Genomic DNA, 17331 nt, shown 5'->3' on the forward strand with positions numbered 1-17331 from the left:
AAGTAATTTAGGTAGAATTATCATTTTTATTATATTAGCTCAGCATAACCATGAGCAATTGATGTTTTTCCAATGGTTTATATCTAACTTTGTGAAGTTTTGTAATTGTGGTCCTATAGTTTCTGGGTTTGTCTTAGGAAGTAGATTTCCAAGTATTTTCTGTTGTTTACAGTTACTTTAAATGGAATTTCTCTTTCTATCTCCTGCCTTTTGGTTTCATTGTTCATATATAAAAATGCTGATGATTTATGTGAACTTATTTTGTATCCTACCACTACTTTGTAGCCTGCTGAAATTATTTCAAGTACTTTTTAGTTGATTTCCAGGATTCTCTAAGTATACCATCATATTGTTGGCAAAGATTGTAAGTTTTGCTTCCTCATTGCCAATTTCTTTTTCAATTTCTTTTTCTTCTCTTATTGCTAAAGCTAACATTTCCAATATGATATTGAGTAGTAGTAGTGATAATGGGCATCCTTGTTTCACTTCTGGTCTTATTGGAAATGTTCCTGCTTTATCTACATTACATATAATATTTGTTGATGGTTTTGGATAAACACTACTTATTATTTTAAGAAAAAACATTTATTTCTATTCTCTTTTTAAAAAAGGAATGATATATTTTATCAAAGGTTTTTCAGCATCTATTGAGATAATCATATTTCTGTTGGTTTTCTTATTGATATGTTCAATTATTTTGATTGTTTTGCTAATATTGAAATATCCCTACCTGCCTGGTATAAATGGAGGGTCACTCTTTATGTACATCAGAATCCACATTGGAGAGAAACCTTATGAATGTGATCAATGTGAAAAGACTTAACACAGAGGGATAATCTTATTGTGCATCAGAGAATCCATACTGGAGAGAAATCTTATGAGTAAAATGAAATGAGGAAAAAATTTCAAAAAGCACTCCTATCTTGATGACCATCAAAGAATCCACAGTGCAGAAAAATCTCATTAATATAATCAGTGTGGTCAAGTCTTCAGGCAAAAATCAGTCATTTTCCATCAGAGAATTCATACAAAATAGAAATCATATCATTGTAATGAATATGGAAAGACATTCAAATGGAATACAGTGCCTCTTGGCAGAAAATTCACTTTGGGTACAAACCATATTGTGAATTCAATGTGGGAAGATGTTCAGCCAGTGATTGTCTCTGCATCAGAGTAGTCATAGAGAAGTCTTTTGAATGTGCTCAATGGAACATGCCTTTCTCAGGCAAATGGAGATTGCTGGTAAAGAACTACATTTTTAAAAAATTTTTTAAATTTATATTTTTATTGATTTGCACATTACTAAAATAGTCTTCTTGTAAGAATAAACAAAATTCCCACTCCCCACAAAAATAAAAAACCTCACAAGAAATAAACAGAGGGGCAGTTAGGTGGTGCAGTGGAGAGAGCACTGGCCCTGAAGTTAGGAGTACCTGAGTTCAAATTTGGCCTCAGACACTTAATAATTGCCTAGCTGTGAGACCTTGGGCAAGTCACTTAACCTATTGCCTTGCCAAAAACAAAAACAAAAAGATAGGTTTAAAAAAAGAGGGAAAAAAAATTGTAGTTCAGTCTCTGTTCAGATACCCTCAGCTCTGTCTCTAGGGTGGATCATATTCTTTATTATTAATCCATCAGAGAAGTTACTTCCATATTTTTTCCCACAGTTGCTATTGCTGGTTGTTCCCCTCCATCCATTCCTTTCCTCTTCCATTTATTCTATTTTCTTTCTCCTTTCACTCTGTCCCTCTTCAAAAGTGTGCTATGGACAGCTGAATGGCACAGAGGACATCATCAGCCCTGGGGCTAGGAGGCCTGGAGCCCACATCCCATCCCAGACACCTAGCAACCACTCAGCCATGTGGACCTGGGTGGACCACCCAACTCCACTTCCTTGCCAAAAACATAAAAAAAAGTGTTGTATCTGACCATCTTCTCCCATGACCTACCTTCTCCTGTATCACCTACATTCCCCCTCACCTCCCCCATCCCCTTTCTCCCATCCCTTTCCTCTTCTTTTTCCTCTAGAGTAAAAGATTTCTATACCCTATTAAGTGTGTATGTTGTTTCCTCTCTGAGCCACTTCCGATGAGAATGAAGACTCATTCCCCTTCACCTTCCCCCCTTCTACTCTATTGCAAAAGCCCATTCTTGGCTCTTTTATATGAAATATCTTATTTCCCCTTTCTTCCAAAACATTCCCTTTTCGCTCATTGACTCCATCTTTACAATATACCTTCATATTCAACTCCCTCTTGTGCCTTGTCTAAATATGTGTCTTCTAACTGCCCTAATAAATGAGAAGAATAACTGGATATGAGTATTATTAACATCATCTTCTCATGCAGGAATACACACAGTTCAACATCTTTAAATCCCTCATAATTTACCCTTCCCATCCACCCTCTCTATGCTTCACCTAAGTCCTGTACTTGAAGATCACTCTTTCCATTCAGATCTGGTCAATTCAACAGGAACATTTGAAATTCCCCTATTTCTTTTTTTTTTAAGGTTTTTGCAAAGCAAATGGGGTTAAGTGGCTTGCCCAAGGCCACACAGCTAGGTAATTATTAAGTGTCTGAGGCCGAATTTGAACTCAGGTACTCTTGACTCCAGCTCTGTCCACTACACCACCTAGCTGCCCCATGAAATTCCCCTATTTCATTGAATATCCATCTTTTCCCCTGGAAGAGAACCAATTTTACTGGGAAGTTGATTCTCAGTTGCATTCCAAACTCTTTTGCCTTCTGGAATATTATATTCCAAAACAAGCCCTTAATGTAGATGCTGCTAATACCTGTGTAATCCTGATTGTAGCTCCACAATATTTGAATCATTTCTTTCTGGCTGCTTGTAATATTTTCTTTTTGACCTGAGAGTTCTGGGACTTGATTATAATGTTCCTGGGGGTTATTTTTTTTTTGGATCTCTTTCAGAAGGAGATCAATGGATCTCTCAATTCCTATTTTACCCTCTGTTTCTAGGATATAAGGTCAATTTTCCTATAGAAATTCTTTAAAAATGAAGTCAAGGCTTTTTCTGATCATGACTTTCAGGTAGCCCAATTATTTTTAAATTGTCTCTCTTGGATCTGTTCTCCAGGTCAGTTGTTTTTTCAATGAGATATTTCACATTTTCTTCTAGTTTTTCATTCTTTGGTTATGTTTTATTGTTTCTTGATTCCTCGCAAAGCAATCAGCTTCCCTTAGCACCATTCCACATTTGAAAGAGTTGTTTTCTTCAGAGAGCTTTCTTAACTCTTTTATACTCTGGCCAATTCTGCTTTTTAAGGTATTCTCATTAACTTTTTGGATTGCTTTTTCCATTTGATCCAAACTGTTTTTTTTAACATATTGTTTTCCTCAGCATTTTTTTAATCTCCTTGGTTAAGCTGCTAACTTGGTTTTCATGTTTTTCCTTCATTGCTCTTATTTCTCTTCCCAATTTTTCCTCTACATCCTTTGATTTTCAAAATATTTTTGAGCTCTGCCATAGCTGATTTTCTTGGAGGCTTTATATACTAAAGCTTGGACTTTGTCATCTTCTGAGTGTGTGCTTTGATCCTCCATGGGACTAAAGTAATTGGCTATGGTCAGGTTCCTTTTTTTCCCTGCTTATTCATTTCCCAAAGCTTTGCCCTGGTTTAGAGATACTTCCCAAGAGTTTGACTGTTATTGAGACAGCTCTGCAAGGATTTCAATTCCTTCAATGTCTCATGAGAGACTGACTGCTCTCCTGACCTGTGCTCTGGTCTGTGGATAAGCACAAGCACTCCCCTCTGTCCTGGAGCTGTGAGGAGGATTCCTGTTCTATGGCAATGGGAAGCCCTAGACTGCAACCAGGGTCTGAATATGGACAAAGCACCAGAGTTATGTCTTAGGGACAGAGGAGAGACCTTTACAGTCTCTCCCCAACCCCTTACCTTCCAAAGGCTGGGCACTCTGGAAGCAGCTTCTGGGTGGCTTCCTGCTAGGTGGCTCCACAGGCCTGCTTCTGTTTCCCAGGATCTGGGTTCTGCTGAAGGTCACAGCTGCACTGAGTACCACCAAATAGCTCAATTCTTACACTTAAATCTTACCATAGTAATTCAGATGCAGTTCAGCATTAATCTGATCTACCTATTTTCATTAATACTAAGTATCTAACATGAATATAGAAATTTGCTATAAAAGAAGGACATAGTTACACAGTAAAGGAATAAAGTTCCCCTAACTTCATGACAATTTCAGGCAAGCTAAATAGATAAAAAATCACATTGAAGTAGGCTTAAAGTCAGCCAGGTAGGATATTTTCAATTCGAGAGGAAATGAGTCAGGAGATTGCTTCCTCAGCCCATGACAACAGTTGTTTCCTCAACCTTTCCCAAGAGAACTCCACCTACAGTTCATGGATGTCAACCCCATAGGATTACTGGCATCAACTCCATTCCTCAATGATCATATCTAGAGTCAGACTCAGAATAATATCAATTACATTTCAATAAAGTCAAATTGAAAGTTCCAATCATCAGCTTCAGGTTGATTCAGTGCTCAAGGATCACTTATCCTAGATAATTAATTCATTATGAAAAATCACAGCTTATTTTAATATAACTAGTACTCACAGTAAGTAAATTCTTTTTCATCCTTGGGTTCAACATTACAAAATTTTGCTTTAAGGATGCTTGTAACAAAGACTTGGGACAGGATGTGTAAATGTAATAATCATAAATTATATACAGAGAATAGCTTATATGAAAAGTTGTCTACAATAAGTTGTTCAATTATTAACCTTGTTCAAAGGATATAAACAGACTACTACTCTCAGAATCCCTTCAAATAATGGGAACATCTTTCAGGTGACTCAAGTAGTTTGTATGCATTTCATGACATGCTTTTCATAAATGTTCTAAAGCTAGATTAAATAACAAGTAAAATCAGATTTAAAGTAACACAATAAAACATAAATTACTACTTTTCATTAACATAACTATTGAAGTCTTTTTTTTGGTTAGGTTTTTGTAAGGCAAACAGGGTTAAGTAGGTTGCCCAAGGCCACACAGCTAGGTAATTATTAAGTGTCAGACACTGGATTTGAACCCAAGTACTCCTAACTCCAGGGCCGGTGCTTTATCCACTATGCCACTTAGCCGCCACTATTGAAGTCTTTTTACTTAAAACGAAAACAAAAGGGGGCAGCTAGGTAGCACAGTGAATAGAGTCCAGCTGTGGAGTCAGGAGAACCTGAGTTCAAATCCGGTCTCAGACATTTAATAATTACCTAGCTCTGTGACCTTGGGCAAGTTACTTAATCCCACTGCCTTACAAAAACAATAGCAAAAATTATTTACCAAAACAAACAAACAAACCCCCAAAATAAATTATTTGGCCAAAACAAAAAAGCTTCCTGATTTAACCACACAATTTAATAAATTCACATCATTGTTTCTCATGCTTCTCTACCTTTGACTAATTATACCCATATCATTCTAAAAAGTAAGATATTTTTAAAAATGAGATACTTCAGAAATTGAATTTTATACACATGAGAAGTTTGAACACTAATTTAGTTCTTGCTTAGGTCATAAAATGACAAAAAATTCAGGTCAAAACAGTAAGATCTTTCCCACTTGCACCTTATTACATTAACTCTGATATCTTAGTAAGTCTAATAACTAATATATTCAGGATTTCAATGGCAAACGTTCTCCACCTTGATATCAGAAATATCCTATGAGAGTTATAAAGAGAGACAGTTATAATAGTATTAAAACTGGTCCTTTAAGTAGCCTAGTATTTGGAACTAGCTCAACAGATTTCTTGTATGGGAACCTTAGATCTGATGTCCCTGCCATTGAATTGCTGACTGTTGATGTTTTTCTTTAAGTTTATTTAGTATTTTATTTTCCCTTATATTCTAACTCTAAAATAAAGCAAAAAAGAAAATTGTTTCCATCTGTATTCAGAGACCATCAGCTCTTTCTGATTTCTATACCCAATGGAGTGGATATGTTGGGGTTTTTTTGTTTGTTTGTTTTTGTTTTTTGCAAGGTGATGAGGTTAAGTGGCTTGCCCAAGGCCTCACAGCTAGGTAATTATTAAGTGTCTGAGGCTGGATTTGAACTCAGGTACTCCTGACTCCAAAGCCAGTGCTCTATCCACTGGGCCACCTAGCTGCCCCATGTTGGTTTTTAACCCAATTGTACCTCTCCCTCTTCCTTTCTCCCATTATATTCCTCTCAGCCCTTAATTTTATCTTTTTCAATATCATCCCTTCAGATTAAAATCGCTCTTCCCATGATACATACTTACATATATATGTATAATATATATATATAATATACATATATATATATTATATACCCCTTCTAATTATCCTAATGAATTACAAGTATTATCTTCCCATGTAGGAAGGTAAACAATTTAACCTTTGCTTTCCTCATTCACAACTGATCTTCCTGCAATAGTGCTGTTATTTTGTACACAATTCATTTCACTTTGTATCAGTTCATGTAAGTCCAGGTTTTTCTGAAAGTATCCTGCTCATCATTTCTTATAGGACAGTATTCTATCATAATCACCATACCACAATTTGTTCAGTTATTCCCACTGATATCCCCCCCACCATTTCCAGTTCTTTGCCACCAGAAAAGAGCTGCTATAAATATTTTTGTACGTAAGTCCCTTTCATTTTTTTCTTTTTTTGCAATGCAGACCTAATAATAATATCGATAGGTCAAAGGGGATGCATGGTTTTGTAGCCCTTTGGGCAAAGTTCCAAATTGCCCTACAGAATGGTTGAATTGTTCACAACTCCATCAGCAATCCATTACTGTCTCTCTTTTCTCACATCCCCTCCAACATTTCTCACTTTTCTTTTCTGTTCTATTAGTCAATCTAATAGGTGTGAAGTAGTACCTCAGAACTAACTTAATTTGCATTTCTTCAATCAATTCTAAGCATTTTTCATATGCTATGGAAAGCTTTGATATTTTTTCATCTGAAAACTTTATATCTTTTGATCATGTATCAATTTGGAAATGGTTTGTGGTTTTTCAAATTTGACTCAGTTCTTTATAGTTTAGAAAAATTTGCACAGTTGTTATTGCTAACTGCATTTCCCTCCAACCTAGTCCCCTGTTCATTCTATCTTTTCTTTCTCCTTTTACCCCTTCTCTGTACTGTTCTAATAATTATAAAACTCTAATTAAATAATTAGAAAACTCTTTATTATTAACTATCCTTTAGGGTTTCCATTTACTGGTTATCTTTTTATGCCTCTCTCTCTTTTTTTTAAGGTTTTTGCAAGGCAAACGGGGTTAAGTGGCTTGCCCAAGGCCACACAGCTAGGTAATTATTAAGTGTCTGAGGCCGGATTTGAGCTCAAATACTCCTGACTCCAGGGTTGGTGCTCTATCTACTGCGCCACTTAGCCACCCCCTTTTTATGCTTCTCTTAAGTCTTGTATTTGAATGTCAAATTTTCTGCTCAGCTCTGGTCTTTTCATCAGAAAAGTTTGAAAAATGTCAGTTTCATTGACTGTCCATCTTTTACCCTGAAAAATTATTCTCAGTTTTGCTGGATAGTTGAGTTTTGGTTGTAAACCAAACTCTTTTGCCTTCCAAAATATCATATTCCAAGTCTTTTGATCCTTCGATGTAGAAACTGCTAAATCTTGTGTTATCATAATGTGGCTCCACAATAATTGAATTGTTTTATTCTGGTTGCTTGCAATATTTTCTCTTTAACCTGGGATCTCTGGAATTTTTCTACAGTACTCCTAGTGTTTTCATTTGGGGACTTTTCAGGAGGTGAGCAGAACTGGGAAGAAAAAGTAGAAATCATAATAATAATGATAAAGATAATAGTACACACATTACATTGTTGCTCAGTCAATTGCCAGTTATTTCTCACTCTTTATGGCCCCATTTAGAATTTTCTTGACAAAGATACTGGAGTAGTTGCCATTTCCTTCTCCAGCTCATTTCACTGATGAATAGATTGAAAGGTTTAAGTGACTTGCCCAGAATCACACAGTTAGGAAGTGACTGGGGCCAGCTGAATTCAAGAAGATAGGTAGAGGGGCAGCTAGGTGGCGCAGTGGATAAAGCACCGGCCCTGGAATCAGGAGAACCTGGGTTCAAATGTGGTCTCAGACCCTTAATAATTACCTACTGTGTGGCCTTGGGCAAGCCACTTAACCCCATTTACCTTGCAAAAACCTAAAAAGAAAAAAAGAAAAAAAATTAGGTAGACAGGTAGGTAGGTAGTGTGCCATTCATTTTATAAATATTATCTCTTTGGATCCTCATAATAACTCTAGAAGGTAGATGCTATTATAATGCTCATTTTACAGATGAAGAAACTGAGACAAACACAGGTCTTTGACTAGGGTCTCAGAATTAGCAAGCTGGTAGAATTGGAATTTGGATCTTTCAGAATCGAGACCTAGCACGCTATTCATTGTACTACCAAGTGTATTCTGATTTCCAAACAGAACACTGTGTTAAGTTTCACATATGTATGGGGAGGAAAATGGGAGAACTGTGCAAACTCTCTCACTGAGGTATAGATGTTTTTGTTACTGTTCTTAGTGCCCTAACCAGTCAATAAAATGAATTACTGGTTAGGATAAAAGATTTATTTTAGTATTGGCTCATGACAAGTCATATAATGATAAATGATAAATGAACATGAGAGCCAATTGCACATATCACTTTGTTGGGGGGGGGGGTTAAAACAATGTTTTGTAAGGACAGAATTTTTTTTTGTAAGGCAATGGGGTTAAGTGGCTTACCCAAAGTCACACAGCTAGGTAATTATTAAGTGTCTGAGGCCAGATTTGAACTCAGGTACTCCTGACTCCAGGGCCTGTGCTCTATCCATTGTGCCACCTAGCCACCCCTGGGACAGAATTTTTTAGATGTTTTTTTCCTACTACTGGAAAACCAGCTCTACTCTTTTGACACTGGCTGAATGAATGATTAATCTGTACTGTCAAACAATTCCTTGGAAAGATTGCCATGGAAGTGGAAGATAGGTTCAATAAGGAGGATCTATATATATACTAGTGACAACTTGCACATGGAAGTTTGGAAATAATTAGATGTCATGTTGAAAAAACATGGAGCGGCTAGGTGGCACAGTGGATAGAGCACTGGCCCTGGAGTCAGGAGTACCTTGAGTTCAAATCTGGCCTCAGACACTTAATAATTACCTAGCTGTGTGGCCTTGGGCACGTCACATAACTCCATTGCCTTGAAAAAAACTAAAAAAAAAAGAAAAAGAAAAAACATGTTGTACTTAGTATGAAGCAGACTATGATGTCATCACTGCATGATCCCCAAAAGCCTTGTATTTATATGCCTGATCATGATGTTCTAGAATCATTTCAGACAGAATTGCATTATGGTTGAAACTGTGCTTGCTATCTGCAAAGAAAAATGTCTTTGTACCAAAATCAGGCTATTATTCACTGTTTAAAGTATCAGTAACAAATTCTTAGAACAAACCCCTAGAATTTTCAATGACTTTCTTTTCAGACAACAAGCAAGGTTTCAACCATAATAGAATTCTGTCTGAAGTGACTCCAAAGCATCATGGTCAGGTATATAAATTTCCTTCTCATTGGTAGTGAGTTTATCTTTGTCATTTATGATACTAGCAATCAGGTTTTCTTTTTTTTAATCAAATTCACCAGAGGTTTATCAATTTTCTTAGGTTTTTCATAAACCAACTCTTGGTTTTATGTATTAGTTCAATAGTTTTCTTGCTTTAAGTTTTATTAATTTCTCCTTAAATTTTTAGAATTTCTAATCTTTTTTTTTAATTTGTCCTTTCTCTAATTTTTGTGGTTTCATGTTTGGTTTATTGATTACATCTTTCTCTAATTTATTCATGTAAGCATTTAAAGACATAACATATCCCTGGATAATTGCCTTGGCTGTATGACATGGTCTCATTATTGTCATTATCTAGGATGAAATCATAAATTCTTTCTATAATTTGTTGTTTGATTCTTTAAAATGAGGTCATTTAGTTTCCAATTAGTTTTAGGTCTATTTCTCCTAGGCCCATTATGGCACGTGATTTTTATTGCATTGTGATCTGAGAAGGATGTATTCACAATTTCTGCATTTCTGCATTTGATTAGAAGGCTTTTATGCTCTAGGACACAAGTCAGTTTTTGTGTGCCATGTACTGCAGAAAAAAAGGATATTCCTTTCTATCCCCATTCAATGGGGAGGGAGGGGTGAAGGTAATGAGTTAAGGTCACCCAGTAAGTATTAAGTATCTGAGGCTGGATTGGAACTCAGGTCCTGCTGACTCCAGGCTCATTTCTCTATCAACTGAGGTAGCTAGATGACTGGTTGCAAGATTTTGTTGGCAGATGATGGGGCACTCAGTGCTGCCTCTGAAGGGAAGACCTACAAAGTTCAGATCTGCTGCTTGGGCTCATTTTGATCTAACAAGGAACAGCAAGGAGACCCAGGGGCTACTTCAGCCAGCCAAGAGGAACCTTTAATTACAACCAATGAAGCTGGGACTTCTGTGGACAAGTTCACTCACCTTGGCAGTGTCCTTTGGCCGGAGGTTCACATTGACAATGAGTTAGATGTGTGCAGTGTTTGGGGGGCTTCCAAAGAAAGTGTGGGAGAAGAGCTGGATTAGCCTGCCTGCTGTTGGCCTGCACCCCCAAACTGCTGCCATTGCAATTGTCTTGAGCCGCCCAGCCTTCCCAAGGGACTCCAGAGAGGGCAGCTGCCAGGGGCTTCCCTGGGCTGGAGAATGCAAGGCCACAGAGCAAGCACTGGGGGGGGGGGGGTGCAGAACTTTGGAACTGATTGGGCAGATGGGAGACCCTGGCCCGGGAGCAACCAGCCTGGGGGTGGGTTTTGGTGGGTGAGTGAGGCAGAGCTGAGAGGAGCCCCCCCCGGGGTTCCCAGCTGGCCTTGTCTGAGGTCTAGGCCTTGGGCAGGCTTTCTGCCCAAAAGGGGGGGCCTGGGGGGCACTGAAGAGGCTCCATTCCAGAGTCTACCCCCCCCATCGTTTACCTTCCTGGTTTCCCTCCCTCCTAGATCAAGCTGTTTTAGATAATGTATATGTGTTATTGGGGAGAAGGAATGCAAGGAGGGCAGAGGACCCATAGGAGGGTGAGCTCTGACTCAAGAGCCACTGACGTTCTGACTGCTCTAGGATCCCCAAGCCCCTTCTGCCTCTTGGGTCTCTGTTGGAGGATGGAGCTGGGGAGAAGAGAAGGAGAGGAAGGGTTTTCCTGTTCAGACTGTCTTGGTGTCCAAGCCTGACCCTCCCTGCTGCTTTCCAACCTCTGTAGGGTGGAGTCTCTGCCTGAAGACTGGGGCCTTGCTAAGCCCTTTTGTAAATCTCCTTAGGTCAGCCTCCTGCTCAGGAAGAGAAGGGAAAGACCCCTTTCCCTCTGGGATCCTTGTCAATCCCCAACTCAGGCTGCAGAGGACCAAGACCTGGACCCAGCAAGGAACCTGGAGACAGAAGGAATGACACCCAGGAGCCACAGACCCTCATCCCAGATGAGCACAGTCCATCCATAGACTTGCCCTTCATCAAGGTTGAGGCCATTTCCCTAGGCATTGAAGATGGTCTTTGAAGCTGACAATGCCCCAGTTATGGATTGTTTCTTTATAAAATATAGTTATGAAATTGAATCCAGTAGTAAGCCCCCCACCTGCTCTCTGCTCATATCTCCAGCATTAACCCCTCTCCCCCAAATTGCTACCCTCCCCTAGTCTTCCTCATTTGAGCCAACTCACAAGAAAGACCATTCTTTATTCTCCCCCCTCCTCTCTCTGTTGTAGTCAAGCTCTCCCAGGAAACCCCTTCACACTTATCCTAGCATGACCAGGACTGGGGCAGAGCCCTGAAGGCTGCCCCCCCAACTCTTGTCCTTGGCAGTGCTATCAACAGAGCAGATGTTGGCCTCTTGGGGCTGCCCATGGCCTGCTTCTGGTCTCACCCACTTTCCCAGGTTTATCTGAATCCTTCTACTTTCCCAGTTCTGACATTCAATCAGTAAGGATTTAGAAAGATCCTACTGTGTGCCAAAACTTCAATGAATTCAAAACTATAGTACCTTCCCCCAGAGAGCTCCCAGTCTAATGGGAAGCCAGTCTGCTAGCAGCTCTATCCAAGCCAGCTCCACCAAGGAGAAGTGGGAGGTCCTCTGAGAAGGAAGGCTCTTATAGCTTCAGAATTCAGGAAATCCCTTTTTCAGAAGGCTAAATTTTAACTGAAACTTGAAGGAAGCCCACACCTGTGAGACAGCCCTTGGAAAGGCACAGTCAGATGATGGGCACTGGTCAAGGATCAGCTAGGAAGGTCAGTGGCCCTGGGTCAGAGAAGAAGAAGACTAAGAAGACCCTCCTTCTGACTATACCTCTGTAGTATATATGCCCCTCAAGAAAGCTCAGCTTTTTCCCCTTTCATGTAAACCTTAAAAATATAGGGTTATTTTAACCTATATTTATAACCCTATATAAAATGACAGAAAATATAGCTTAGGCATGAAGTTTAATTTTCTGAGATTTACCACAAATCTATAGGTTGAGGTCATCTGTCCAAGATGACTCCTCAACAAAGGGAGAAGGGAATTTTGTCCAAAAACAAAAAAGGCTAGGGGTGGGGTGGGGAAGAATCATTAACTTCCTTGAAGGCCTTTCTATGAAGGTTACACCATATTTAGTTACCCAATTGCTAGGCAAAGATGATCATCTTTATACAATACCATCTGAAAACTTGTTATCTTTTCCTGGATTTAAAGCATCCTGAGGGCAGGACAAATATTCCAGCTTTTTAATCATTTGTCTTCCTGAGTTTATAATTAACTGTTATAAATGGCTCATAAATACTTAGTCCAGCATTATTAAAAATTTTTTTATTAAGAAATCTTAATAAAAAAGGCACAACTCTCTCAAGGGGAGGGGGCCCCAAAACCCCCAAATGCTAGATGTTATATGCACTTTCAAAGGCTTTGTTCCTGCCCCTTCCTGGATCACAAATCTGATTGATACATTGGCCTTCCATACATTTTTTCCACCCTGCTCCTTATACTAATGGGCAAGAACAGCTACTTGCTTCTCCAGGGACAAGGGACAATAGCACAGACTCCCATTCAAACCCTGCAAAGTTATTTCACCTTTTCCCTTTGTCTTAACTCTTTTCCTTCCTGTAAACAGGTTGGCATCCCTTGAGTTTCCACAAGGACCAGACCTCCTGGCTTTTGTAACATATTATCCTCACAGCCATCTGTGACACTCTCCCCTTTCTCATCTTCATGAAAGCAAAACACTTGATTCTTTCCCACATTAAGTAGGGCAGATCTTGATTTCTTACCTTCTGGCTGATGACTGATTCATGAAGGTGGAGTATTGCTAAAGAAATCAATCTTTTTAACAGGAATATAGTTTGAGAAACTTATACTTTGACACAAACTCTGGGGCCTGAGTGAATAAATCCATGCCATTGTCCTAGCTTTGTCTTTTATTAGCCAAAATCTAGGATCATTTTTTCCCAAGAAAACCCCAAATGCGATCAGGAAGAGCTGAATATGACTGAAATAACTGAACTCCTAGGACTTGAAAGGCAGGGCTTGGTAAGGAGAGACAGGCAGGGTCCTGCAGTTCTGTCGTTGTTTGTCCTTTGTTCTCCTAGACCATGACATCAGGGAGGTGAATTGGATGGGGGGGGGGGGGGCTGTGCAGATCCTCCTGGATCCAGCAACCAGATATGGATCAGGACTGGAAATGGTCCTGGATGCAATGAGAGACCTTGGCTTTTTAAAGCTAGGTCTTCCCCTGCTCACAGCTTGACTAAGACAATGTCTGTTCAGTCATTAATTTTAGGTAAATGAGAGGTGAGAAGAGGCCAAGAAGGGATCACCCTTCCAGAAAAGAAGAAAAAAACCAATTTTGCCGGGGGGAGTATAACCCTTGGGGTTTCTCAATGATTAAGGCCAGTAAGTAAGAAATCAATCAGAGAGGGGAAGACTCAGGCTTTCTGGACAAAACAAAAATAATTGCTATTTACCTTCACTCTGAACCAATTGCTTTGCCTTCCAGGAGCCTGCTGTGTGAGTGCAGGTCCCAGATAGCTCTGAGCCAGGCACCCCTCTTAGCTTCTGCCAGCTTCCCGGACTATTGGGTCTCTTCCAGGTTCATTTGATCTCATAGTGAGTGTCCTGCAGGTCTTCTGGGTGCATGTCTCCCTCCCTGGCCAGGCTATTAGACCTGCTCCCTGCCTCAAACTCTTTTCCAGACTCTCAATCACTTCTCCAATGTCTGAACTCACCCTACCCAGATTTAGCATTGGATCACACTTTCTCAAACTTTAGACTTTGCCTATATGGACTCAGATTGTCCTGCTTTTAGCCTTCTCATCAGGACTCACTTGTCCTGTCTCCCTGCCAAATTTAAACCCTAAATTAGGCTGTCATCTTCAGGCTTGACCCCTGGAAGGATCTACAAGTTCTGCCTTCAGGACCCCACACTGGATGCAGGAACCAAAGTTCCTGCCTGGCCCACCTTATCTGGATCCATGATTCTTGGGCTAGTTCCTATCAGATCCCAGGCCTTGCCTTCCTGTCTCATTTGTTGCTGCTAAATCAATTGACCTGGCACTGCCAGTATAACTGGTGAGACTTGAAATTCCATAAATCTAGGAATTTTATAGGAGTGAATTAAATGTTTTATTAAATACAGCAGGCAATATAAATATTCAAATGGCCCTTGGCAGAAAAAAATGTTCCCCATCCCTGCTGTGAGGATTCCAAGCCTAAGCTCTACTGAGAGATCCCAGGTGTCCTCCCAGGACACAGCCATTCTGCTTTCCCAGACTCAGTGTCCACATCTAGTATCCCTGAACTCCCCACCTTGAGCTGGGTTAGACTCTCCTTCTGCCCCCCCCCCAGGAGACCTTCTTTTGTTTCCCTTCCCTCTCTTACAACAGAGTCCTCAGGGCTGAACCCCAATCTAGGTTTTGTCTTCCAGTCTCTGACTTCTTCTGGCCATTCCCTGGAGGCTCCATCACAGAATCCTCCCCATCATCTATCTATCCTGGCTTTCCTCCCTAGATCAAACTATTACCTAGATAATATGTGAGTGTTAGTAGGGATGGAGAACTCTTGTCCAGGAGGCTCTGACTGGTCTAGGATCCCATCTGGAAACCCAAAACTCCTTCTGCCTCTTGGGTCTCTGTAGGCAGACGAGGAGGGGGCACAAAAGGAGGAACAGAGGGAGGGTATTCTGTACAGTCTTCATTTCCAAGCCTAACCCTTCTTGCTGCCTCTCTCTCTCTCTCTCTCTCTCTCTCTCTCTCTCTCTCTCTCTCTCTCTCTCTCCTTCCTCTGTAGAATGGAGCCTCTATCTTGAGGACTAGGCTAATCCTAGTGGGACCTCACTCTCTATAAATCTACAATGGTCAACCTGCTGCTTAGGAAGAGAAGGGCAAGACCACTCTGGGATCCTTCTCCCTCTGCAACTCAGACTGCAGAGGATCAAGGCCTGGCCAAGCAGGGAGCTTGAAGCCAGAGGGAATGGCCCCTGGGAGCTACAGGCCTCCAGCATAAGTAAGTATAGTCCATCCACAGACTTAATGAACATTAGTAATTGTGAAAACTTAAGAATTAGGTTTTAAAATAAAACAAAAGTAATTTAGGTTAGACATAAAGTTTATTCTCTTTAAGATTTACAGAAAATCCTTAGGTGGTGACTATTATAGAAATGTCTACCCAGAGCAAAATGAAAAAAGAGTATAGAAAACACACAGAGTCAGATAAACTTTTGAACCAATCAGGTTCCACTTGAATGCAGAAAAGTGTCATTGATTACTTTATAAACCTCTTCCCCATCCATGAGGTCAGAGTGAACAAAGATCCAATTAGCAGCAGGACTAGTGTGTCCTTCCTAACTTGATATTTTGTGTTTATGAGACCTGCTTCCTGCCCCAAACTCTTTTCCAGACTCTCAATCACTTCTCCAATGTCTGAACTCACCTTACTCAGATTTAGCATTGGATCACACTTTCCCAAACTTTAGACTTTGCCTATAGGGACTCAGATGTCCTGCTTTTAGCCTTCCCATCAGGACTCACTTGTCCTGTCTCCCTGCCAAATTTAAACCCTAAATTAGGTTGTCATCTTCAGGCCTGACCCCTGGAAGGATCTACAAGTTCTGCCTTTAGGACCCCACATTGGATGCATCTTATCTGGCCCATCTTATCTGGATCCATGATTCTTGGGCTAGTTCCTATCAGATCCCAGGCCTTGGCTTCAGATATGTTATAGACTTATAAATCCTTTCCAAAATATACTAAGTACAGGAATAGATTTGAGGCTCTTAGAGAAATAACCAGATTAGTTTCCTTTTCTTAGGATAGTCTCCCTCGAATTGTCACAACTAGGAAAGGCAATATAGTTAGTAGAGGAACACTGGGCTAATTTGCCTAGACAAGGTCAACTTTCAAACTTCTAGCTGGAAAGACACAAACCTTGACAAGGATGAAGGTGAAAATTCAGTCTTATAAACCTTAATTAAATAAAGCATGATTTGAATAGAAGTTTAATTTTTTAAAATGTATTAACTTGCACACCATCAAGGCCATTTCCATAGATATAGAGGATGGTTGATGAAGCTGACAAAGCCTCACTTAGGAATCAGTTCTTTATAAAAATAGGCATGAAACTGAATGTAGTGGTAATAGTAACCACACTGCCCTGCTCTCTGCTCCTGTCCTAAGCTCTTTGTGCTCAGGCTCAGGGGTCTTCCTACTAGTTTTCACTGGCCTTCAGGGCCTCATTGTTTGCTCTCACTGTAGCAGAGACTTTCCTTTCTGCCTGTGAGGTCTCTCCATTGGCCTCCTCTGGGTGTAGGGTGCAGTTGTGGCATTCCCTTCTAATTTGTAAAAGTTCTTGTGTTTAATTTGTTTGTTTTTCTAATTTTTCAAAGGTTGGAGTATATTCAATTTGTTAATCTTCTCTTTTTCTATATTTTTAATATATGATAAAGAATGACTTTAGCTGAATCCCAGAAATTGTGGTATATTGTTTCATCATTATTTTCTTTTACCAAGTTATAATTTTTGGGATTTATTGACACAGTCACTATTGTTTTTTTTAGTTTTTGCAAGGCAATGGGGTTAAAGTGACTTGCCAAAGGTCTCACAGCTAGATAATTAATAAATGTCTGAGGTTGGATTTGAATTCAGGTCTTCCTGACTCCAGGGCCAGTGCTCTACCTACTGTGCCACCTAGTTGCCCCTTTTTTCCTTTTCACATTCATTACTTACTATGTTATTGGTTTGGGTTTATTTCTTTAGTTTG

General features: G+C 39.8%; 1 long non-coding RNA gene across 30 annotated transcripts in view; it reads right to left on the bottom strand.

Moving 5' to 3' along the window:
• Positions 1-17331, bottom strand: part of LOC141490503 (uncharacterized) — a 140716-nt gene that overhangs the window by 97567 nt on the left and 25818 nt on the right. The window lies entirely within an intron of this gene.

This window comes from Macrotis lagotis, chromosome 6 (assembly GCF_037893015.1).
Source record: "Macrotis lagotis isolate mMagLag1 chromosome 6, bilby.v1.9.chrom.fasta, whole genome shotgun sequence".
NCBI lineage: Eukaryota > Metazoa > Chordata > Mammalia > Peramelemorphia > Peramelidae > Macrotis > Macrotis lagotis.